Source organism: Equus quagga, chromosome 13 (genome assembly GCF_021613505.1).
Source record: "Equus quagga isolate Etosha38 chromosome 13, UCLA_HA_Equagga_1.0, whole genome shotgun sequence".
Taxonomy (NCBI): domain Eukaryota; kingdom Metazoa; phylum Chordata; class Mammalia; order Perissodactyla; family Equidae; genus Equus; species Equus quagga.
Genome location: NC_060279.1, coordinates 42,085,535 through 42,110,072, shown reverse-complemented (window position 1 = coordinate 42,110,072; position 24,538 = coordinate 42,085,535). Strand labels below are relative to the sequence as shown.

General features: G+C 38.6%; 1 protein-coding gene across 1 annotated transcript in view; it reads left to right on the top strand.

Annotated features, from left to right (window-relative positions):
* Positions 1–23,823: 23,823 nt before the first annotated feature.
* The window catches only part of SETDB1 (SET domain bifurcated histone lysine methyltransferase 1), a 32,818-nt gene continuing 32,103 nt past the window's right edge, over positions 23,824–24,538 (top strand). Inside the window, exon 1 of the mRNA XM_046683528.1 lies at positions 23,824–24,009. The gene's annotated coding sequence lies outside the window, so the exon portion shown is untranslated. The remainder of the gene's footprint in view (positions 24,010–24,538) is intronic.

Sequence of the window (24,538 nt, the reverse complement as noted above, 5' to 3'; positions counted from 1 at the left end):
AGAATGAAGTGGATCTATATGTATTAAAATGGAAAGATATCCAAGACAGACTGTTGAATGAAAAAAGCATTAAAAAAGTATTTTTTGTCATTAATAATTATTATAATAAATATTGAAATTAAAGCTGAAGAAATCCACCAAACTATTAACAGTGTATCTCTGGAGAGTGGGATTAATAGGATATTTCTATCTTTTCATATGTATTTCTGTAATGTTTGAATGTGATATGACTTTACATTATATTTATAATTACAAAAGCCAGAAAGATAGAAGGATTTTGTTTTAAGGTCCATCATTAAATAAATGATAGTTATTGTAATGAGCCCTAAAGCCTGGTTTTGTTTCAGGCTTTAGTTTTACCTACCCTGGAAGGAAAGAACTACTATTCTTACCTTCCCTCAACTCTTCCACGCAATTTGAGATAGTATGGTCAAGGGCAAAAAAAATTTGGAAACTGAAAATATTTTTTAATTGCTTTATTTATTGTTATTTAGGAAAATAAAAGTTTGAAGGCTGGGACTATACTTCATTCTCCATTCTGTCCCCGGCAACTAGCACAGTGATTGACATATAGTAGGCGTTCAGTAAATATTAAATATAGCACATCTTTCAGGGGAGTTAATTTTTTAAGGTGTGATAAAATCTTGAAAATTTACCTACTTGAAAAAAGAAATTTTGAGTAGATAATATGCACATGGTACAATATAATCCACCTGAAATATTCTGTATATTTATAAGCATATATGCATACAGAGACACACACATACACAGATCCTATAGAAGTTTTTTAATGAACCAAATAAAATCTTAGAGGAGATAGATTTTGCATTTGAGGTATATACAAATATGTGTAACTACTAATGCTAAGTGAAATAGTTTTGACTTTTCTGATCCAAATGTCCTGAGTTAATTCTTTTTGAGGAAAAGGAGAGATTCTAGAGCTTCACTGATCTCGTCGACAAGTAGTCCTCCAACTTGAGCATACATCACAGTCGCCTAGAGGGGTTGGTTAAAACACAGATGCCAACCCCTCCGAAGTTTCTGATTCATTAAGGCTGGGATGGGGTCCAAGAATTTGCATTTCTTTCTAACAATTTGCCAGGAGATCCTACTAATCCAGAGAACCATTGCATAGACCAAAAAGCTGGCTACTGACCCATCTTCTACCACCCATGTGATCCTACTTAGAAGGTATCACTTGAGCTATTAACCTTGGCTGCCCCAGCCCTGGCAGAGTTGTGGAAATATTCTTCTACTGATCTAGGCTCCAATTTAATCTAGTGGGATCATTTTCTCACTCACTATGGGAGTGTCTGAAACTTGATCCTGTTTTAGTTGAACTATTCATGAAGCTTCTGAGTTCAGTGTGGGAGCAGGGAAGGGAAAGACCTATCAACCACTCTCCTTTTGTAAGAGGGGGTTGATGAAAAGAGGAGAGGCTGCCAAGAGATGTGCTTGAGTAGGAGGTGACTGCCCTGCCAACCGCCAGCCTTGGATATCACGCTCTCAAAAGGTAAATAAAACAGCCATATTGACTTCCTGGTGAAGTGTTTATGTTAATAATTCCAACAATTCTTCTGAGTTTAATAGTACCTTTCTGTGAACTTGGGGAATACTAGGGAAATGACTGAAGAAGTAAAAAGCTTTTTTTTTCCTTAGAGCTTTTTTAGAAAAGTAAAACTTTCATCTGAGAAAGGATGTTTTAGACATAGTCTTGTTTCGAGGCAAGTTGGGAGGACCTCCATTGGTCCTATGAGCTAGAGGATGTCTTTGATTTTAGGGATTAGAGTAAGAAAGCTTCAGTCGTGTACTTCTTCACCATCACCTCTCCCTTCAGACTCAACTTATGGCCAGGAGAAAAAACCTGGGTCTTTTTGTTTGTTTCTTTTTTAAAGAAATATAGGGCACTACAGACGGGAAAAACGAAGTGATTTGGGAAGAGAACACATGAAAGAAAGAGGGGTTTGATCTTTCTAGGAAGTGTTAAGTGAAAAAGGAATTGACTTTGCTGCAGATTTGTAAATGCCGTTATTCTGAACGTTATTCTGTAAATTCTTTTGCAAGACCAAATTTTTTTTTTAAGATTTTATTTTTTCCCTTTTTCTCCCCAAAGCCCCCCGGTACATAGTTGTATATTCTTCGTTGTGGGTCCTTCTAGTTGTGGCATGTGGGATGCTGCCTCAGCGTGGTTTGATGAGCAGTGCCATGTCCGCGCCCAGGATTCGAACCAACGAAACACTGGGCCACCTGCAGCAGAGCGCGTGAACTTAACCACTCAGCCACGAGGCCAGCCCCAGCAAAACCAAATTTTGCATATAGCAATAGAGTCGTGCCCCACCTCCTTTTCCCTATTCTAGTCCTGAGCAGCACTGCTATTCATCTCAAACAAAACAGGAGCCTTCAGAGCCACTTAAAAAATTCTAGGATATGTCTCCTCTTTGGAAAACAGATTTCGGATTTACCATTTTATCTGTCAAGAAAAGCTATTTTGCCTAAGAAGTTCCAGAAAAAAGGATACTGAATATCCAAGGCTTCAATAAGTTATTGTGATTTTTTTCCCCACTCTAAAAAACTTTTTACTGAGTTTTGTGTTCAAAATCTTGCACTCTCTTTCTTAAAGGGAGCCCCCCTCCAACTTGTATAAACTTCGGGCCCTATAAAACCTGGACCTGATCCCTGCATATGAAGATAAGAGCCAAGAACATGGCATACTTGGAACCAAAACAACATCAGCCTTTTTCTTTTCTTTTCTTTTTTCAATAAGAATGTAGTTTACTTTTTGAGGGGGAGGAAGAAGAGATGTCAACCTAAAAGGGGCAAAATTAGCTTATTGCAATTTGGCAGCTATGAGAGAGAAGTTTGAATAAGTAAACTAAAGACCTCTGATTCAAAGTTCAAGAATTCACATTTACTTAAATAAGGAGAAGGAGAATCACAGATGACTACATGTTTTCCAATTTCCAGGTATTGGAAGTTCTCCATCTCTCTGTAGCATTTGAGACTGTTGGCAAACCCACTCCTTGAAATTCTTTCATCTCTTCGATTTCATGACTCTATACTCCTTAGGTTTTCGTACTTGTAACTGTTCCCTCTGTGGTTCCTTGACCTCTTTCCTCCATCATAAATGCAGACATTCCCTTGTTTCTAATTCTTCTTTGGCCATCTCATCTACTCCTATGATTTCAACTCTCCTTTCCTTGGGTGACCCTCAGCTCTAAAGATCTTGCTCCTCTTTGCTCCTAAACTTCAGTCTCACATTTCCCCCTCCTGAGCATGCCACATCAGTACCTTTAAGTTCAACCTACCCCGAACTGAATTGATCATAATCCCTTAAAGTATTTGCTATTCCTAAAGAAAATAGTTCTATGAATGGCCACATCTTTCTTTCAGCCCTCCAAATTCAAGGCCCAGAGTTTTCTTTACCACTTCCTTCTTCCTCCCATTATATGTCCATTTAATTTATAAATCATGTCAAATCCTCTTTCACAATCTCACATCCATTCCTTCCTTTTCGTTGCTCACTCTGTTATCCTAGTTTATACTTTCGTTACCTTTTGTTGAGACTGCCACAACTCCTCCTTATTGTTTTCCACTCTGTGGTGTCTGTTATTTCCTGTCTCCAATATCTTTTACATGCTGTTGCAAATTATTTTCCTAAAATATGGCTTTGATTATTTACCTTCCTTCATTCAACAAGCATGAATTGTGTATGCATAATATACTAGGGACTGATATAGATATTAATTCATTCATGTTGGTGTTCTAAGCACTTACAATGTGCCGGCCTTGCCCTAGGCACTGAAGCTATGCCAAGAATGGGACAGACACAGACCTAGCACTTAGAGCTCACATTCCAGTTAGAGTCAATGGGATACACAGTAAGATATGGCCCCTGCTCTCGAGGCATTTACCTGCTCAAAATCCTTCAATGGTTCCTCTATACCTGGAAGAATAAAATTCAGATTCTTTACCCTGACTTTCAAGGTTCATTATGGTCTTATCTCTAGCAATAGAAGTATAGGATTTAGATGAATAATCTTAACCTTTGCATGGGTCTTATATTCTGCATTGGGGACCATCTTTTAAAAGAGATATAGACACACTAGAATCTCTTCGGTGAAAAAAGACTAGAGTGATATAAAGATCATATCCTTTGAGAAATGATGAAATGATTGAAGAAATGAGTCAACAAGTACTTGAAAGCTATCTTCAAATCCTGAAAATCTTGTCTATGGAAAAGATATAAGTTGCCCTATACAGCCCTAAGTTAAAAGTGGAGCAGTGCTGAGGAGACACATTTGGCTCAATGTAAAGAATTATTTTCAAGAATGGACTGCCTTGGAAGATAATCATTTCCGGGCCCCTGAAGGTCCCTGGGGAACTCACCCAAGCAGTTAAAGCAGGAGCTTTGCAAGAATGATTAGAAGCCTGATGCAACAAGATGGCTTTTAAAGATTCCTTCCAACTATGAGAGTCTATGATTTTATACCTTTCGCTTTCGTGTATTGTGAGCTCCACCATACTGAATTAAGCAGTATTTCCCAAAAAGGTTCCCACGCTTCCTTGTCTCAGTCACTGTTCCTTCATTTGGAGTGCTCTTTTCTTATTCCAGATTGAGCTCAGCCATCACTTCTACGAAGACCCCTGTGACTAATACCACCCCAGCTGAGTTTGTTAATCACACAAGGGTCATGTTGTCTGTTCTCTACATCCAAGAGAAGCAGAGTGTTCCTTCTGACACTGAAGGCTCCACATCAACAGACGTTTCCTACTAGGTTCAGGCACTATGCTAATGTATGCTATGAGAAGTTAAAAAAAATCAAAACGTTTGGGGGCCAGCCCGGTGATATAGTGGTTAAGTTCATGCACTCCGTTTTGGCAACCATGGGTTTATGGATTTGAATCCCAGGTGAGGACATACGTACCACTCATCAAGCCATTCTGAGGCGGTGTCCCACATACAAAATAGAGGAAGATGAGCAACAGATGTTAGCTCAGCGCCAGTGTTCCTCACCAAAAAAAAAAAAAAAAAATCTAAACATTTAGATTTTTTTGCCCTCTAGCTCATATTAATGGAAGAATAATTGTTGTCGTATATACCCTCCATATTCCTGCCAGTCTGATATTTCTAACACAAGCATCTAATGGTGTAATTCTATGCTTAAACGCTTTCCAGTGGCTCCCCACTGATTGCAGAGTTGAGTGCAGAGTCTTTAGCGTGCCGTACAAGGCTCCTGGTGAACTTGTCTAGGTTAGCACTCCTGCCTATTCTTCAGGAGGAGGAGACCTCTCCAACGCTTACTGAACACTTACTGTTTTTCAAACATACTATGTTGTCCTGCCTTAAACCTTCATGTTTCTACTTGAGATATTTTTTCTTCTGCTTTTCCCCTTTCCCGCCTTTGTCTGCCTGGTAAACTTCTACTCATTCTCAGGCCTCAATTCAGTTCACATATTTGCCTCTTCAGTAAAACCTTGCTTGATTCTTCCCTTTGGGCTCCTTTCACACCTTTACCAGCACGTTGCTTTGGAATTGTTTTCATTCAGGAAGTACTTATTTTTGTCTGCTTATTTTTCTCCTTAACTTTATAAAATTGAGACATTTTACACAGCATAAAATCAAACCTAGAAATCTGTGATAAGGAGGATAAGTGAAAGGAAATTAAAGAAAGATGCAAGTCTCTTGAAATGCAATAATTGAGAGGAGAAGTTGGAAAATTAATGAAATATTCAGGCTGTTATGGGTCTAGTAAGATACGTAGGTGCCAAGGAAAAATAATATGACCTTTTGAGGGAATGTAGTTATGAATAAACAGAAGATACATGCCTGCAGATGTAATGAGATATTAAAGAAATATATCTAAAAAGTGGCATCTGAGGTATATACAAATAGAAAAAGACAAAGGCATGATATTAAAATTGTAGTGAAGGGGCCAGCCCTGTGGCCAAGTGGTTAAAGTTCCACACACTCTACTTCAGTGGGCCAGGTCCATGGGTTCAGATCCCAGGCACACACCTAATCCACTCATCAGCCATGCTGTGGAGGTGTCCCACAGACAAAAAAATAGAGGAGGATTGCACAGATGTTAGCTCAAGGCTAATCTACCTCAAGCAAAAAAAGAGAAAGATTGGCAATGGATGTTAGCTCAGGGTGAATGTTTCTCAAAAAAAAAACTGTAGTGAGATTGCTCAAATGTTCTCATTACGACTCAATTATCAGCAAGTATATATCGAATACCTAGTATGTGCCAGGCTGACTTTCCCATTCCAGTTACAAAAATTTGAGAAAAGAGCTTCGACTCAGCTTAGGTTCCTATGCCAGACCATTGAACTGTGACAGCCAGCACTGTGGAGCCGTGTCAGAACATGGTAGCTCCCACAATAGCCATATGGAGGGACAGGAGGGGAATTGTGGGGCAGACAACTTCATAGAGGTCCACTACTTTCTATTAATGATGTGGATATGTTCTGAGAAATGGTAGTTAGGTGATTTTGTCATTGTGTGAACCTCATAGAGTGTACTCACACAAACCTAGATGGTATAGGCTACTACATACTTAGGCTGTATGGTACTAATCTTATGGGACAATCATCATATGATCCATTGCTGACTCAAACATCATTATGAGGTGCATGACTGTTTTTTTATTTAATCTCAACATCTACTTCATAAAATTGTTATATTATTACCTTCATTTTACAGATGAGGAAACGGCTCTGAAAGGTTAAGTAACCTGCTCATGATCACCAAGCTTTATTAGAGCCAGGATCCAAATCCAGAGGAATTGGCCCTAGAGTCCATGTTCTCTATCACCATGTTATATTTCTTGATCACCATTGAATTGTTCTCACTGGGAGTTAACTTTTGGAAGGAATGGCCTTTGCCCTTCCCAAACCAAGAATTGTGCAGACAAGTAGGAGTTTCCAATGAGCTCTCCCTAAGCTGTTCCCTCTTTGGCTCTTCAAAGGATCCCCCCAATCAGTGACCTCTGGAGCCAACAAGTACTGTATCCCAAAAAATTTCTTGATTCTTAATAAATATATTGGTTGTGCTGGAAAATTGTTCTTTTCCTTGCTTCCCTCAAACCTGATTTTTTAAATTTTGTAATATCTGATAATTCAAAAGAAGATATGTAACATATTTGAGTTATAAAACATAAAAATGAATGAACTGCTGTGAACCCATGAGCCAATTTAAGAATGATAGCATTACCATTATTAATGCATCCATGTGCTCTTTCCTTTAGATCATCTCCCTGCCTCCCTCCCAGAAGTAACTATTACCGTGAATTTTCTTTATCACTCCTTTGCTTTTTCAAAAATAGATTATCACATATGTATGTACCCCTAAATAATATGTTCTTTAGTTTTGCTTGTTTTGAGATTTATAAAAATAATGTAATAATGTATGCAATCTTTTGTAATTTGCTTTTTTCACTTAATAATATGTTTCTAAGATTCACCCATGTTGTTGGATGCAACTCTAGTTCATTCATTAAATTTTTTTTCACTGTTTTGTAATATTCATTTGTGGATGATACCACAGTTTATATAATAATTCTCCAGGCAGGGGTCATTTGAGTTGTTTTTTTGCTTGTAGGTAACAAATGTACAAGAACGCAACAGCATTCTTTTATACTTCTCCTGGTGTATACGCAGGAGTGGAATTGTGGGGTTGCAGAGAATATGTATATTCAACTTTACCAGATAAGGCTGAATGGCTTTCCATGGAGAGTTTTATCAATTTATACTCTGATACTGCTGATAGGCAGTGTATAAGAGCTTCAGATAAATCACATCCTTGCCAACATTTTTTGTTATCAGGCTTCTCAAGGTTTACCAATCTAGTAGATAAAAAATTGATATCTGTATTTCCATGATTACTAGTGAAATTGAACAGCTGTTCATGTATTTATGTACCAATCATTTTTTAATGAAATGACAGTTCATGTCTTTTGCTAATTTTTCTACAGAGTTCTTTTTTCTTTTTTTATTTTTATTGAGGTCATAATAGTTTATAATATTGTGAAATTTCAGGTGTACATTATTATTTGTCAGTCATCACATAAATGTGCCCATTTACCCCTTATGCCCACCCTCAGACCCCTCTCCCTGCTGATAACCACTAATCTGTTCTCTTTGTCCATGTGTTAGTTTATATTCCACATATGAGTGAAATCATATGGTGTTTGTCTTTGTCTGACTTATTTCGCTTAACATAATACCCTCAAGGCCCATCCATACTGCAAATGGGACAGTTTTGTCTTTTTTATGTCTGAGTAGTATTCTATTGTATATATACTACATCTTCTTTATCCAATCATCAGTCGATGGGCACTTGGGTTGCTTCCACTTCTTGGCTATTGTGAATAATGCTGCGATGAACATAAGGGTGGATAAGTCTCTTTGAATTGTTGATTTCAAGTTCTTTGGATAAATACCCAGTAGTGGGATAGCTGGGTTGTATAGGATTTCTGTTCCTAATTTTTTGAGAAGTCTCCACACTGTTTTCCATAGTGTTTGCACCAGTCTGCATTCCCATCAGCAGGCTATGAGGGTTCCCTTTTCTCCACAACCTCTCCAACATTTGTTATTTTTTGCCTTGGTGATTATAGTCATTTTAACAGATGTAAGGTGTTACCTTAGCGTAGTTTTGATTTGCATTTCCCTGATAATTAGTGATGTTGAATGTATTTTCATATGTCTATTGGCCATCTGTGTATCTTCTTTGGAAAAATGTCTGTTTATATCCTCTGCCCATTTTTTGATCAGGTTGTTTGTTTTTTTGTTGTTGAATTGAGTAAGTTCTTTATATATTTTGGAGGTTAACCCCTTGTCAGATATATGACTTGCAAATATTTTCTCCCAGTTTGGTGGGTTGTCTTTTCATTTTCTTCCTCATTTCCTTTGCCTTGCAGAAGCTCTTTGGTCTGATGACATCTCACTTGTTTATTTTTTCTTTTGTTTCCCTTGCCCGAGTAGACATGGTATTTGAAAAGATCCTTCTAAGACTGATGTCAAAGAGTACACTGCCAGGGCCAGCCCTGTGGCTGAGTGGTTAAAGTTCCATGCACTCTGCTTCGGCAGCCCAGGTTTGCAGGTATGGACCTACTCCACTCATCAGCCATGCTGTGGAGGCATCTCACATACAAAGTAGAGGAAGACTGGCATAGATGTTAGTTCAAAGCTAATCTTCCTCAAGCAAAAAAAAAAAAGAGGAGAATTGGCAGCAGATGTTAGCTAAGGGTGAATCTTCCTCACATACACAAAAGAGTATACTGCCTATATTTTCTTCTATGAGTTTTACAGTTTCAAGTCTTTGACCCATTTTGAGTTTATTTTTGTGTATGGTGAAAGATAATGGTCTACTTTCATTCTTTCACATGTGGCTGTCCAGTTTTCCCAACACCATTTGTTAAAGAGACTTTACTTTCTCCAGTGTATGTTCTTAGCTCCTTTGTTGGAGGTTAGCTGTCCCTAGACGTCTGGTTTTATTTCTGGGATTTTAGTTCTGTTCCATTGATCTGTGTGTCTGTTTTTGTACCACTGCCATCCTGTTTTGATTGCTACAGCTTTGCAGTATATTTTTAAGTCAGGGATTGGGATGCCTCCAGCTTTGTTCTTTTTTCTCAGGATTGCTTTAGCTATTTGGGGTCATTTGTTGCCCCATATGAATTTCAGGATTCTTTGCTCTATTTCCATGAAGAATGTCATGGGGTTCTGACTGGAATTGCACTGAATCTGTAGATTGCTTTAGGTAGTATGGTGTTTGTCTTTTTCTTATTAAGTGGGAGGAGGGTTTTTTTTTCTTTCTAATTTTGCATACAAATCCTTTGTTGGATATATGTATGGCAACTATCTTCTCCAAGCTTGTGATTTGTATTTTTACTTACTTTATAGTGTCTGTGTGATCAGAAGTTCTTAACTGCAGAGTCAAATTTATCAATCTTTTTAAGTATATGTTGTACTATTTATGTCTTGCTAAAGAGGTTTTTCCTATCCTGAGCTCATACAGATATTCTATATTTTCTTCTAAAGCTTTTTAAGTTTGCTTTTGACATGTAACTACAGGCACAGTTTTTAAAATGGATAGCCTATTTTCCAGTATCACTTATTAAACAGTCCATTCTTTTCCTGTGGTCAACAATGCCTATTCTGTTATAATTCAAGTTCTCTAAATGTGTGATTTGTTTCTGGGTTCTCTAGTCTGCTCGAATGGTCTATTATCTATGCCTGCACCTATAACCCACAGTCAAAAATACTGTAGCTCTATAATAAACCTTGATGACTGATATGGGAAATCTCCCCACTCTATTCTTTTTCTTCAGAATGTCTTCTTTATTCTTGGGCCTGTGAACTCCCATATACATTTAAGAAAATCAGTTTGTTAGTTTTCTCAAAAAGTCCTGATTGGATTTTGGTGAAATTGCATTGCATCTAAGGATCAATTTGGGGAGAATTAACAACTTTACCATGTTGACTCCATAAACAGGGTACATCCCTCCATTTACTTAGGTGTTCTTTAATGACTTTCAGTAAAGTTTGATAATTTTTTCCATACAGGTCCTGCTCAACTTGTGTTAGATTTATTTTTAAATACCTTATGTATTTGTTATGCTATTATAATGCATTTTAAAAATTATATTTTCTTATTATTTGTTGTTGGCATCTAGAAATGCAATTGTCTTATGTATCTTATGGAGACACCTTGCTAAACTCTGCTTATTTCTCATATTTTCTGCAGACTGTTCTGTAGGCAATGACATCTGTGAATAATGAACATTTTTGTTTCTTCTTTTTAAATCATTATTTGTACCTATTTTTCTTTATCTTATTTTACTGCATTGGCTAGAACCTCCAGAATGATGTGGAATAAAAGTGAATATAGTAGACATCTTTGTCTTGTTCCTGATTTTAAAAGGAAAATCTTTCAACTTTTGACCATTAAGTAGGATGTTTCTACATTTTTGGTCGATAACATTTACCATGTTAAAGGTGTTCTCCTCTATCCCTGTTTTGCTAAGAATATTACTAAGGATATTTTGTGTTGGTATTGAATTTTATCAAATGCTTTTTCTGCAACATTGAGGTATTCATATGATTTTCTCTCTCTCTTCTCCCAATACGTGTGTGTGTGTGTGTGTGTGTGTGTGTGTGTGTGTGTGTGTCATTTACAGATTTTCTAATGTAAACTACTCTTGCACTCCTGGAATAAATTCAACTTGGTCTTTCTATCTGTTAAGGTTTATTTGCAGAGAACAGAAACTTTTCTAGCTATTTTAAGAAGAAAGGGACTTAATACATGGAATTAGGATGCTTTTAGTTTCACATAGCCAAAAAACCCCCAAAAAACCCAACTCAAATGGGATTAAACAATAGGTGGAAAAGTATGGATTTGCTAAGTGTTGGATGCAGGGTTCTATAGATGTTCAATAAATCAAACTTGTTAATTGTGTTATTCAAATATTCAATATCTTCACTGATTTTTGCCTAGTTGACCTATTAATAATTGAGAAGAATGTGTTTACTATCCACTAATGGCGTTTTTTTTTAAATCAACTTCTCCCTACAGTCTTATTATTTTCTTCTTTATCTTGAGGCTATTTTATTAGGTGCCTACAATTTAGAACTGTTACATCTTCCCACTGAATTTTACCCTTTATCGTAATCTTTCAATCCTCTCTATCCCTAATAATGCTTCTGTCTTAAGGTCTATTTTGTCTGATATTGATACAGCACCTCAGTTTTCTTTTGCTTAGTATTTACCTATTGTACCCTTTTGTATACCTTTTACTTTCAGTCTTCCCATGCCTTTAAATTTTAGGTAAAGCTCTTATAAACCACACACAGCTGGATTGGGGCCAAGACCAAAAAATAGATGTTTGTCATTTTGGGTCTGCCCAAAATCCAAAAACCTTCCTATTTGAGGCAAGTCTTCCTTTATGTGAATCTGTGAGAAGCAGAACCTCATTCTCACTACAGAAGCCTAGAGAAACCAAATATTCCCTTTTCTACCCCATGGTGGCTAATGTGCTGATGTGTGATTCAGCCTTGACAGTTGGATGCTCCAACCAGGGACTGGAATATCGAGCCCCACAAAGATAACACAATTTATAATTCAGGCACGGCAGAGGCAGCAATATCCAATGATGGTAGCAGCAGAGCTTGGCAACAGCAGTGACTGGTGGTGGTAGTGTCCAGTGCCAGCAGTGGCCTAACTAGACTTTTCCTGTGCTGACCTTGGCTATGGTTCCCAATGCCTGGCCTCTCTTGCTTTCTGCCTGTCTTATAAAACCACTTCTCCTTCTACTTGATTCTGGAAGCTATCTGATCTCTTTATAATAAATACCTTTTCTGCTTAAGTAAGGGAGACTCTGTATCTGTTGCTTGCAAACAAGAATCCTGACTGTTATAAAAGTGTTCTTTGGGGACGACTCCGTGGCCGAGTGGTTAAGTTCATGCGCTCCGCTGCGGTGGCCCAGGGTTCGGATCCTGAGCGCGGACATGGCACCACTCTTCAGGCCACGTTGAGGCGGCGTCCCACATCCCACAACTAGAAGGACCTGCAACTAAGATATACAACTGTGTACAGGGGGGTTTGGGGAGATAGAGCAGAAAAAAAAAAAAAAGTTTGGTAACAGTTGTTAGCCCAGGTGCCAATCTTTAAAAAAAAAAAAAAAAGTGTTCTTTTTTTCCTCTGGAATTGGGGAAGAGGAGAAAACATGAAGGGGGAATATGTGAGGTCTGGATTTGCTGGAGCCATTCTTGCTACCATAGGGAAGCCAGCATGGGTATAAATTAGCATAGAAGAAAGATTGTGGTTTGGAGAGGAATAAGAGTGTTTTCAGGAAATCAGAGAGTATTTGCAGGAGTCTGGCATTTGATGGCCTAGAGTATAGTGATGGCCACAGAGATAAAGAAAAGGGAATTGATTTGAGTGAGATTTTGGAAATAGGCCCCAAAGGATATTAACAGATGTAAGGAGTGAGAAGCCACTGAAATGTGGAACACAAAAATGCACATGATCCTGCTTTCAAAGAGCACTGTAGAAAGGATAAGGCACACGAATAACGTAATATATATGTAAATGATATATGCCTTAAGATTGGTATCTACCAATTTTCCCACATTTTTCAGCCATCAGGAGGACCCCTAGTTTTTCTCTCATCTTCAGTCTTAGGACCACTTCCTTCCAACTTTCTGTCAAGGTACAACTCTGCCTGTTATGGAGACAATTCTTGATATGGTTTCACAGAACAATTTAGCTCCTCATCAACCCAATTAATCTTCTAGGAAACAAGACTTTAGCTTTCTCTGTGTGTTACCAAAAGATCCATTAAACCATTTTTCAAAACAAATCTATTGGCATTTTTTTCTCTCTAGGCTTGGAAGATGTTCACAGCTCTTTCTCTCATGATGTGCTTTCCGCGGGTTCCTCATAAATTCCCTCTTTAGGGTTATCTAACTGCAGATCTCTTAGAGTCATGTCCTTCTTTTGGCTGGTCTTCACAATGCTGAATCCAAGTTCGCCTCTAGCCACTTTCTGTTAAGGTAGCTTCAGGGAGTCTTCTTGGGTCAGATCCTCTTCCATATGACCCCCAGGCTGGTCCCTATCTGTGGGGTCCATATCTGGCCCTCAGGAAAAAAAATCCTCCTTGATCAATTCAGTCTCAACTCTGCCTTCTTCTCTGTTGCCACAGGCTACCTCTGCCAACCTCTTTTCCTTCTTTCTTTTTCAAAAGTTTTATTTTATTATGGTAAGAACACTTAATATGAAATCTACCCTCTTAAAAAATTTTTAACTGTACAATACATTATCATTGACTATAGGTACAATGTCACATCACAGATTTCTAGAGCTTATTCATCTTACTTAACTGAAACTTTATGACTGATTGTATTGCTTAGTAACTCCCCATGACTAACCACGTTGAGCATCTTTTCACGTGCTAATTGGCCATTTGTGAACCTTCCTTAGAGAAATGTATATTCAGATCCTTTGCCAATTTTTTTTTTTTGATGAGGAAGATTGGCTCTGAGCTAACATCTGTTGCCAGTCATCCTCTTTTTTTTTTCTCTTTTCTCCCCAAAGCCCCAGTACATAGTTGTATATCCTAGTTGTGAGTCATTCTAGTTCTTCTATGTGGGGTGCTGCCACAGCATGGCCCAGCGAGCAGTGCTCAGGTCTGCACCCAGGATCTGAACCAGCCGAACCCTGGGCGGCCAAAGCGGAGCATGCAAACCTAACCACTCAACCACAGGGCTGGCTCCCCAGTTTTAATTGGGTTATTTGACTTCTTATTATTTAGATGTAAGAATTCTTTATATATTCTAGATACAAGTTCTTTATCAGATATATTATTTGCAAAAATTTTCTCCCATTCTGTGAGTTGTCTTTCAACTTTCACTTTCTTGATAGTGTCCTTTGAAACACAAACGTTTTAAATTTTGATGAAGTCCAATTTATATAGTATTTTTTTCTCTTGTTGCTTGGGCTTTTGATATAATATCTAAAAATCCTTTGCCAAATCCAAAGTTATGAAGATTTACTCCTTTGTTTTCTTCTAAGAGTTTTATAATTCTAGGTCTTACATTCAGGTCTTTGATCTATTTTGAGTTAATTTTTATATATGGTGTGAAGTAAAGGTCCAACTTCATTCTTTTGCACATGGCTACCCACTTGTCCCAGCACCATTTGTTTTCTTTTCTCATTGAATGGCGTTGGCACACTTGTCAAAAATCAGTTGACATGGGGGCTGGCCCACAGTGTAGTGATTAAATTTGGCACATTCCACTTTGGTGGCCTCGGTTCAGGGATTCAGATCCTAGGTGCGGACCTGCACCACTCACTGGCCATGCTGTGGCAGCAACCCACATACAGAATCAAGGAAGATTGGCACAGATGTCAGCTTGGGGCTAATCTTCTTCAGCAAAAATAAATAAATAAATAAAAATCAGTTGACAATAGATATATGAGTTTATTTCTGGACTCTCAATTCTATTTCGTTGATCTATATGTCTATCCTTATGCCAGTACCACACTATCTTACTAACTGTAGCTTTGTAGTGAGTTTTGAAATTGAGAAGTGGGAGTCTTCTGACTTTGTTCTTTTCAATATTGTTTTGAGAGACTATTTTAATAACTAAAATTGATCACTTCGGTGATGTACCTGATCTTTCACTAAGAGATGGGAATGACAGCAGAGTTAAACATAGTGATTAGAAAAGATAAAACAATTTTATGTTCATATCCAGCAAGTTAAGACTCAACAACAAATTAGTTACAATAAGTACTCTGAGAATTTGAAAAAATCTTAGAGAAGGATTTGGACTTAACAGAGAATTGGGATATTCAAGACAGTTTTACCTGGATCTTGCAGGAAAAGGAAGCTTCAATGGATTTCTGAGTTATACGTATTTGCTCATGTATTGCCTTGGAGTAATTCTCTAGATATTTAATGCTTTTATCTGTGTGTATATCTTGAAAGTCACCTATACTAACTTAATCAGTTTCATAGCGCTTTTAAAATAAATTTTTTTTCCTTGCAAACCCCCTGGTGTCCACATAGTATTAAGAAAACCCATATATACACATACAAACCAACAAACTTGTTTTATCCTCTTTTGTCTAGGAATATGACAAATCTGAAGATATACCTGAGGAGGTAGCTACAGCTGAACCAGTATAAAGAGGTGTGTGCTCCCATGGATGATTCAAGCCTGCCCAGCAGCGTTGATGTAGACAAAGGCTTTGCCATTGCCTTTGTTGTTCTTCTGTTTCTGTTCCTAATAGTGATGATTTTTCGGTGTGCCAAGTTGGTGAAGAATCCCTACGAGGCCAGCTCCACAACCACAGAACCATCTCTGAGCTGAACTATGAAAAAGCCTGGTGGACGCCCCCTCACAGGAGATTTGAAATCTTTTATACAGACGTTTATGATTCAGACTTTATATTATTTTACCTCCCTATTTTTCAGCTTTCTCGCGCTTGCATTCCACAATAGGCACGTGAGGGTGAGTTGGGAATAATAAAAAGGGTGAAACACAAGCCAGTTTGTACCGTTCCTGTTCGGGGAAATGATTACCATAGTCAGACAGAGACAGGTTGAATTCATTGATTAAAATAAGGCCATGGATTTCAATTTTCCAGTATCTAATGTCCTTAAGACAGTTGGCCATAATTTTATGATGTCATATAATATCATGATGCTTGGTAAGGTAAACCTAAAACTAGAATAACTCTTAGAGGTGATTCTAGGAGGTCCCTTTAGTTATGCAAATATAAGGCCAGCAGGAACCAATTGTCCTACGATAAGAGTCTAACAGGACCTTTTTAGTGTGGGAGGTTTTATAAAATCTGCTGCCCTTCTCAAGCGGGCAGAGCTCTGTGGTAGAGGGAGACTAATTTGCCTTGGGTCAATCCCTTAATCTCTCTCAGCCCAAACTTCCTTATCTATAAAATAACATCTGGAGGGTCTAAAAGGGGCCCTGAAAAAGACATGTCAATGTCCTCACCCCTGAAACCTATGAATGTGGCCTTATTTGGAAAAAAAAATCTTTGCAGATGTAATTAAGTTACAAATCTCAAGATAACCTCATCCTGGATTATCTAAGTGAGCCCTAAATCCAATGACAAAGTGTCTTTACAAAAGACAGAAGAGGAGAAGACACAGGGAGACAGGGAAAAGGCCACGTGGAGATGGAGGCAGAGATTGGAGTCATGTGACCATAAGCTAAAGAACACTTGCCTGGAACCACCAGAAGCTGGAAGAGGCAAGGAAGAATTCTCCCCAGAGTCTTTGGAGGGAGTACAGCCCTGCCAACACCTTCATTTTGGACTTCTAACCTCCAGAACTGTGAGAGAATCAATTTCTGTTGTTTTAAGCCACCTAATTTGTGGTAATTTTGTATGGCAGTCATGAGAAACTAATACATAACACACGATGATGATGATGATGATGATGATTATGATGATGATGCTCATCATCATCTCAAGGACCTTTTAAGAGGAAAGAAGGAAATCATACTCCCTACTCTCCAAAGTCTGAACTTAGGGAAATTTGGTAGAGTGGACTATGGCCAACTGGCAGGAAAGTCCATAAGAGAATTCACTAGAAGGAAAGGGGGCACCTAGGCCACTGACCAAGGCTCAACACAAGTTTGGCTGAAGAGTACTGGCTCTGGCACAGTGATAGAGATTAAAGCTCTCAGGTCCAGCCATGTTGGCAAAATGTTCTAGGCAACGCTGACCTAGCATGTGATTGTGAACTAAGAGGGCCATAACCTTGGAATCTAAGTGTGGGGCATCACTTGGGCTTGTTCAGGGACTTGGACCAGCATGCAGTTACTTCAGAGGAGACGTGTATCCGTGGGACCATGCTGGACCAGCCTTCAGCAGCAATACCAAATGGTATGGAGACATAACTCCAGCCATGCACTGGTAGCAAAGACTTGATAAATGTCTCTTTTCCTGATTCCTGGGAGAAGGACTGCTCCCCTCCTTGGCCTGAGTACGTCCTCAGGATTATTTGAAAATAGAGACCAGAGAAAAAAGCCAATGGAGATACCATACTTTGCTTTCGTCAGAACAGAGGGTGCTGTATGGGTTAAACTGGAGACAGAAAGAGAGAGAGAGAGTTGATTTGATGAAAAGAAATTCAGCGCAAGGTGCAGGGCAGGGTAAAATGAAAGCAGATTAAGACTGATGTCAGTACTTGAGGGCCATAGTGTGCTCCCTCCAGGAATTCAGAAGTTAACCTTTCCCCTACACCTCAAAACAAAATGCAAGACAAACACATGATTAATGAGAGCATAATATGCAGTCACTAGAGAGTCACAGGTTTGACTGTTACCTGACTTTCTCCAGTAACCTATCTAAGAAAAAATGCATCTGTCAGAAGAAGTGGATCATCTATGGAAGCAGAGAAAGAGGAGCAACCCAAGGCAAACTCACCCAGGACAAATATGAATGCTGTTCAGAAGAGAAGAGCAACTTAACCATTGGACAGTAGAGTATTTGAGTCCCCGTGGCCAGCTAGTCCCTGGCAGGGAGATTCAGGGAGTTGCAGCCCACAGACCTTGGGTCTGTCTGGCTTTATTGCCCACATTATCTCTGTTAATCTGATGTCCTTAAATGTTCCTTTCACACACCTTAAACTAGCAGTTTACAGATCCAGTTAGTCTACAGATAAGTTTTATTTGGCCAGAATATTGTTGTGTTCCATATTTGTTTTTTGAGTCAACATTTTAAAATTATCATTATAAAAGTAATAAATGCAAATTTTTTTCAAACATTACCTAAGGGAAAAAAAATGCAAGAAGTTCCTAGACACTGCCTTGTTTCCCACTGCTTCTTTCCAGAGGTAAGGGCTGTTCAGGTAGTCTGGTTTTGCAAATATCTGTCTCTTTCCAGACATGTTCCTTTTCTTTTTATTTTTAATGTAATATTTTTTAATAAACTATCCATTTTCATGTTTCAAAATTCAAAAGGTATAATATAGTGAACTATGAAAATCCTTTCTCTCCCTCTGGTCCCCCACCCTTCTTTTGCCCTCTTCAGAGATAATGTGTTAATTTCCTATGGATCCTCCTCATGATATTTTATGTATATGAAGGAAAAATTGTTTATTTTTGCCATTATTTACACAAATAATAGCATGCTATATACCATATTCTGTACCTACTTTTCTCTTTTAATAGCGTGTCTTAAAGATCACTCCATATCGATGCACAAAAGAGCTTCCCCTTAGCCTTCTTTTTTTTTCAGGACATAACTTTTTATTTTTTACTTTTTTTAAATGGAGTGTAGTTGACAAACAATATTATATTATTTTCAGGCATACAACATAGTGATTTGACATTTATATATATTACAAAAGTGATCACTATGATTTAGTAACCATCTGTCACCATACAAAGTTATTACAGGATTATTGACTATATTCTCTATGCTGTACATGACATCACCATGACTTATTTATTTTATATCTGGAAGTTTGTACCTCTTAATCCCCTCACCTATTTCACCCATCTCCCACCCCCCTTCCCTTTGGCAATCAGCAGTTTGTTCTTTTTATCTATGAGCTTGTTTCGGTTTTGTTTGTTCATTTGTTTTGTTTTTTAGATTCCACATATGAACGAAATCATATGGTATTTGTCTTTGTCTGACTTATTTCACTTAGCGAAATACCCTCTAGGTCCATCTATGCAGTTACAAATGGCAAGATTTCATTCTTTTTTTATGAGTAGTATTACATTATATATATTTATACTGCATCTTCTTTATCCATTCATCTATCAATGGACACTTAGATTGCTTCTATATCTTGGCTTCTGTAAAGTAATGCTGCAGTCAACATAGGGGTGCATATATCTTTTCAAATTAGTGTTTTCATTTTCTTCGGATAAATACCCAGAAGTGGAATTGCTGGATCATATAGTAGTTCAACATTTTTAAAAAATTTTTTTGAGGAAGATTAGCCCTGAGCTAACACCTACCACCAATCCTCCCCTTTCTACCAAGGAAGACTGGCCCTGAACAACAACTGTGCCCATCTTCCTTTACTTTATATGTGGGACGCCTGCCACAGCATGGCCTGCCAAGCAGTACGTAGGTCCACACCTGGGATCCAAACTGGTGAACCCGAGGCCACCAAAGTGGAATGTGCGAACTTAACTGCTGCACCACCGGGCCAGCCCTCAATTTTTAATTTTTTGAGGAACCTCCATACTGTTTTCAGTAATGGCTGCACCAATTTACAATCCCACCAACAGTGCATGACAGTTCCCTTTTCTCCATGTCCTCGCCAACAGGTTATTTGTTGTTAGCCTTTTTTAAAACACAGCTGAAAAGTATTCCATTGTTTGGGTGTGCCATAATTTGTTTAACCAACCCCTGCCGATGAAAATTTACATTGTTTCTAAATATTTGGCTATTTCAAACAATGTTGCAGAAGATAATTTAGCAATCTTATATCATTTCAAAGATATGTATATTTAAAGGTATGCAATTTGAAAGGTATGTAGTTTAATTCCTAGGAATTGCTGATTTAAAGAGTACTGCAGAATGTACAAAATTTTTTAATTAGTTGTCAACATTAAAAACTCAGAAGATTTCATATAAAAACATATGGATTTTTAACTTCACTTGAAAAATTGGAAATTTAGCAACATTGTATCTATTACACAGGACAAAAATTAGCTGGAGTTAAGCAGCAACTGCTCCTTGTAGGAAAGACATGTCTTTCCCAGATGACCACAGTCCTCACCCACCCCATTTTGATCCTTTACATTACTTTCCTGATGCCTGAAACCCTTTGAGTTTTTAATCTCTATCTTTTATTTTGATTCTGAGATCACTCAACAAGCTTTAGATTATGATCTAATTTCCCTTAAGTCTGTCTGCATGGAAAGTATCATTTGGCATTCCAAAGTTTGGGCTCATGTGCTATGATTTCTCACGGACAAGTATTAAATGGCATGTGGTTGTAATTTTTCAATGTATCACAATGGATTACAGGAATGAATGTGCTGAGAACACCAACGTGGGTATTCCAACTGGTCTATCAGTTTTTTATTACTTTATATTATTAAACTGGCAATAAACTGTCTACCTCAATAACTGTAAATTTTAATAATGTGAGTCATTTATATCAGGGCCTGGTCATGTCTGACAAGAGTTAGTCTTCAGACCTTAGCAAAAACAAAGTCAGAAGTTGGCTCCCTAAATATCGAGGCCCTGCCCTACAAAGGATTCTACAGTTCAAACCTGCCTTTCCTACAGTGCGTCTCAAATTTTAGTGGGCAAATTACCTGAAGGTCTTATTAAAATTCAGATTCTGATTCCGTGCATCCTGAGTGGAGCCAGAGATTTAGAATCTCTAACAGGTTGCCTGATTGCATGTTGAGTAGCAAGGCTGTAGAAGATACTTCCTGAGTCTCACTGCTAATTTCTACCGGACTGACAGCTTCAGCCTTCTCAGGACAATGAAGAAATCAGACCGGAATACGATGCCCCAAATAGCCCCTGTTTCTGTTCCTCATTCCCCATTCCTCATTTTCACTCCCACCCGCCACACACACACATCAGAAAGCTGAAAGAATCTAACTAATAGAAACATAATCAGGGCAGAGCAAAGATTTCCTTTCATTCATCACAAATTACAGAGCATAACATGTCAGGGCAATATGTTAGGTGCTAGGGGAAACAAAGATGATTAAGACAGGATCCCTGCCTTGAGTTGATCACAAACCAGCAGAGGAGACAGATGTACAGAGATAGCTCACAAGTGGAAAGGAACTAAGGTAATGGAAGAGGTAGGATTTAATTCTGCAGGGGGTGCGTGATGATCTAGGACAGTGAATCTTAAACTGTGGTTCCAGTTCCAGTAGCATGGGCATCACTTGGGAAAATATTAGACATGCAAATTCTCGGAGTCCCCCCAGACCTACTCTAGGGGTGGTGTGGGGGGCAGCAATCTGTTTTAACGAGCCCCCCAGGTCATTCTGATACATGCTTAAGTTTGACAACTGCTGGTCTATGAAAGCTTCACAGAGAAGACATTTGAGTTGGACCTTAGAGAATTAATATTTCACCAGACAGAAAAGGAAGGGCCATTCCAGGAGATAGATCACAACACAGGTATGGAGATGTAAAAGTGAAATGTATACACATATTGGGGAAATACCACATAATCAGGAGTGTGAAAGGAGAAATGGGAAAAAGACCAGAGAGGTAATTTGGGGCTCAATTATGAAGAGCCTCAAATTTTATACTGTTAAGTTTGAACTTTATAGACATAAAAAAAAAGTTTTAAAGTAGGGGAGTGATATGATCAGGCCTGTATTTTAGAGCTACAGGTAAGACTGATCTGCAATAAGGCTACCAATTAGCAGACTATTTTGTTCTGGCAAGAAACAAGAACTAAACAAAGGCAGTAGAATAGGAAAAGAAAGGAGGGGAAGTATATAATAAACATTTCTAATCTAGGATAAACAAGTTGTACTGAATAATGGTTTAAGACCACAAGCTGTAGGGCCAAACTGCCTGGCTCTGACACTTTTTAGCCCTTTGGCTTTGGAAAATGTAATTATGTGCCTCAGTTTCTCATCCATAAAAAAAGAGACACTAATAATAGTTCCTACCTCACAGGATTATTATGAGGATTAAATAAATTAATAACTGTAAAGTGCTTAGAACAGTGCCTAGTATATAGTAATTAATAAATATTGTGTGTGTGTGTGTGTGTTTTATAGGGAGTATTATGTATAAGATTTTTAGCTTAGGTTAGAAGATAATACCATGATGAGATGAGTTTGGAACATGCCGAATTTCAAATATCTGGAGAAGCCCTTCACTTCTCTGTACTTCAATTCCTGATGTCTTAACAATTGGAAATAGGCACTTAGGGTGGTCCCAGGAAACTGGTGGACAGGTGAAATGAGCACAGGTAAAAGTGTGGTCAGCAGGAGAGGATTTCAAGGACTGATAATCCTGGCTGCTTGGGCCCTGTTTCCAGTCTTACATAGAAGGTTCTGGTTTATACTTTTTAAATGAAGTTAGGTGCAGTTAGTGTAAAGATAGCTGAACAAATTACAGCAATAATGAGATGATGTGATAGTCAATAGCGCTGGTTCATTAAATACACCCAGTTCTCCCTCCTTCCAGAGATGAGACATGACTCTTCTTCCTGGCCCCCTTGTGGTTGGGTAGGGCCTTATGACTCATTCAGGCCAATAAATTGTAAATGAAAGTGTCCTGGGTCATTTAATTGCCAGCTAGAGACCCTCTAGCATGCCCTCCTCCTAGCATGACTACTCATCAACCTGGGTTTCTGAGTAGCTATCAGGAGCAGAGCTCCACTGTCATCTTTCTAGAGATGATTATGCAGTATGAGCAAGAAATATGCAGTTTTTCTTTTAAGTTCTTGGAGTTGTTTGTACAACATAACCTAGTCCATCTTGATACAGATCCTATTTTAACATATATATCAAATTCTTAAAGATTAAATAGTTAACATCCAATCCTAATGGGGGTGTGGGGAAACAGATATTTTCAGAGATTTGTTAGTGGGAGTAAAAACTGTTTCAACCTTTTCGAAAAGTAATTTGACAGCAGATTCTATTAAAATGAAAAAAGAGTACTTTTTTTCTACTCAGATTCCATTTTGGGGAATCTCTTCTACAGAAATAAAAGTACTACTTCAAAACGACGTTAATGTTTATTGTTGCATTATTCGTAGTGGCTAAAAACTGAAAATCCAAATTTTAAAATACTGTTTAGCCATATTATGAAGTATTACACAACTGTCAAAAAGGCAAATTTTATCCTTTTTATTGACTTCAAGAGATGTCCACATGCTAAATGAAAACAAAACAAAACTCCATATGCATGACTTTGTACCTACAAATCTAGAAAACTGAGCTGTTTTACCTCAAAGGAGCAGAGATGGTAAGTGATGCAGGAAGGAGAGGATATTATCGTGTTTTTCCTATTACATCTTGATATTCTTCAGCTTGTTATAATTTGTACGACTTACGTAAGAAACTCAAGTAAAAGTGAAAAATAAAAATCTAAAGCTAAGTGTGTTTGCCGACCAAATCTTTACACAACAAACAGTATTGCGGCCACTAGTTGGGGTTGGTGGAAGAGGCGGAGCTTCTGTAATACATCCCAGGCCACGCCTACTTTACGCTGCCAGTTGCTCCTCACGTGTGCCCTGGAAAGCTCAGCTTTGACGCATGCGTACTCGCCGGAGTTTGCCTAGCCTCTGAGAGGCACCCTGCGGCTTTGGGTTTGACCCCGTCAGGCTACCGTCGTGGCGACCGGAACGGCAGCTGAGGTTTGCTTCCGGGCGTCTCTTTTGCTTCCCCTTCCCTCCCTCACGCTTTTACCCCTCCCTCTGCTCCCTTTTCCCTTCGGTTTCATTCTTTCCCATCCAGGCCGACCCCTGAGTCGTGAGTCTGGGGTCTCGTTGGTGAAAAAGAACCCTTGTAGCTGGAAGCAGGGAGGTGAGGAAAATACTGTTAAGTGAGGTATTTGGAGAACAAGGGCTTGTCTGGAATGTTTTGTTTGTGCGAGGAGGTCGGGCGAAGGTGGGAAGGAGGTCTTCCCGGAGAGGCGAGAGGGGGCGAGTTTGAGCTGGGTTTGCGAGTGGGTGGGACACACCCCTAAAATGGATAGCACGGGGGTGGGGCAGAGTGTGGGCAAAGGAAAAATGGAGGCGGTGAGAACTGGCGCTGGGGTTGCACGGCGTTCTGGCATCAGTTTTGATTTAACCATTTGACCAAAAAAGCTGTTAACACAAAGTGTGGGTTATTTAGATTGTAGATTTTAGGTAGCCACATTTTATTCCCAGATTGCTTAATTTCCGTTAATTTTGGGGAAACCTTTTTGCTGCAGGCTTTTGTGTGCTTAAGTATTAGAGACTTTTTAAAAAGTAAATTTGCACATGGAAGTAAAGTAATGTAAGGGGAACAAGTTATTAAAGAGAAAACGAATTAGTGAGTTATAGGCCAACCCCTCCCCTCCAGGTTGAGG